The sequence below is a fragment of the Schistocerca cancellata genome, unplaced genomic scaffold, assembly GCF_023864275.1.
Source record: "Schistocerca cancellata isolate TAMUIC-IGC-003103 unplaced genomic scaffold, iqSchCanc2.1 HiC_scaffold_975, whole genome shotgun sequence".
In the NCBI taxonomy this organism is placed as follows: Eukaryota; Metazoa; Arthropoda; class Insecta; order Orthoptera; family Acrididae; genus Schistocerca; species Schistocerca cancellata.
Window position 1 is genome coordinate 17,501 of NW_026046983.1, and position 2,500 is coordinate 20,000.

Here is a 2,500-nt window from a genome sequence, read left to right on the forward strand (position 1 = left end):
GTCGTCGACCGACAATCGCTCCACCCGCACCCGCACGTGCCCCACCCCAACCGCCCAAATCGCAACTCCAGCGGATGAACGGCGGACTCTTCCCGCACTCGTAACGTGCAATCCGCCCCTATATCTTGCGTTTCATGAAGAGTTATATCGAATATGCCATATTCCCGCTGTCCCTATACATGCTGTAAGTAGCTCGCTTGCTACAGCAGCAGCAGCAGCAGCAACACCTCCGCGCGCTTCCCTGGGGGCACTGAACCGCAGGATGCGAGACCCCACGCCCAGTGGCAAACAGGGCTCCTCTCAGAATATAGGCGGTCCCTACCCCTCACAACGATGACGGTGGGAGGGCCGTTTTACGAGACCATTTCCTGCGGTGCCAACGCTGTCGTAGAGCCGATACTCCATCTTTGGTACAAGGCAATCATTCCGCTGTAAATCAGTACGTCACTCGTAGTTCAGTCACCTCACAGCACTGCTCAGTAAACTATGCAGGCCCACATAGATAGATTATGATAGATTATATACGCAAATGCCCCTATACATGCTGAACGTCCGTACACACAAAATGAACCACACGTCAGCCACACACTCTATCACACACTACTCTCTGCCTGTAACAGACACAGATACAACTACTAAGCACCAGCATGGACCAACGTCCGGTGCATCCTATCCGCCACAGTACACCAACTACGCTATGATAACCAGACCGGGAGGTCCAATCATAAAACAGAATACCCCACTCGTCCGACAACCACAATTGCTCAGAGAAGCCACCAACACCCACACATGTCCTACACAGGGGTGCACCCATCACCACCACACTGCCTCGTCTTACAGCACAAACACACTGGCAGGAATGAAACACACAGGTCTGCCGCAACCACAGACACGGCTCGCCCCCTCTCACTGGCGAAAAGCGCATCCCGACGTGACATAACTCCTTTGACACACTGACGCTGCCTCGGGCATCCACGTCCTACGGTCGATATCAACGAACCTCCCCCCCCCCCTCCCCCCCACAACACGCCATCCCATACCACATTGTGTACCGTACCCAAACCTAACGTGTACTGTACTACAACGCAATGTGTACCATAACACAACCCAGTTTGTACCTTAACCTAACCTATGTCACCTTAACCTAACCTATGTCACCTTAACCTAACCTATGTCACCTTAACCTAACCTATGTCACCTTAACCTAACCTATGTCACCTTAACCTAACCTATGTCACCTTAACCTAACCTATGTCACCTTAACCTAACCTATGTCACCTTAACCTAACCCATCTTGCACCTTAACCTAACCCATCTTGCACCTTAACCTAACCCATCTTGCACCTTAACCTAACCCATCTTGCACCTTAACCTAACCCATCTTGCACCTTAACCTAACCTATGTTGCACCTTAACCTAACCTGTGTTGCACCTTAACCTACCTCAATTTGCACCGCAATGTAACGCAATTTGCACCGCAATGTAACGCAATTTGCACCGCAATGTAACGCAATTTGCACCGCAATGTAACGCAATTTGCACCGCAATGTAACGCAATTTGCACCGCAATGTAACGCAATTTGCACCGCAATGTAACGCAATTTGCACCGCAATGTAACGCAATTTGCACCGCAATGTAACGCAATTTGCACCGCAATGTAACGCAATTTGCACCGCAATGTAACGCAATTTGCACCGCAATGTAACTCAATTTGCACCGCAATGTAACTCAATTTGCACCGCAATGTAACTCAATTTGCACCGCAATGTAACTCAATTTGCACCGCAATGTAACTCAATTTGCACCGCAATGTAACTCAATTTGCACCGCAATGTAACTCAATTTGCACCGCAATGTAATGCAATTTGCACCGCAATGTAATGCAATTTGTACCGCAATCTACCCCCACATTGTGCCTTAACCTAACCCACATTGTGCCTTAACCTAACCCACATTGTGCCTTAACCTAACCCACGTTGTGCCTTAACCTAACCCACGTTGTGCCTTAACCTAACCCACGTTGTGCCTTAACCTAACCCAAGTTGTGCCTTAACCTAACCCAAGTTGTGCCTTAACCTAACCCAAGTTGTGCCTTAACCTAACCCAAGTTGTGCCTTAACCTAACCCAAGTTGTGCCTTAACCTAACCCAAGTTGTGCCTTAACCTAACCCAAGTTGTGCCTTAACCTAACCCAAGTTGTGCCTTAACCTAACCCAAGTTGTGCCTTAACCTAACCCAAGTTGTGCCTTAACCTAACCCAAGTTGTGCCTTAACCTAACCCAAGTTGTGCCTTAACCTAACCCAAGTTGTGCCTTACCCTGCTCTGTAATTGGCATATGACACGTTACATTAATGTATTGTCCAACCGCAACCCGCTCAGAATGTTGTGTACACAGCTACGTGTCATCTCCCCATAACAGCTGCATTGCAGTGTGGTACGCCATAGAGACGTGTGGGAGTAATGGACGCAGTGGATGGCGATCAGCATGAGCCGTCTGT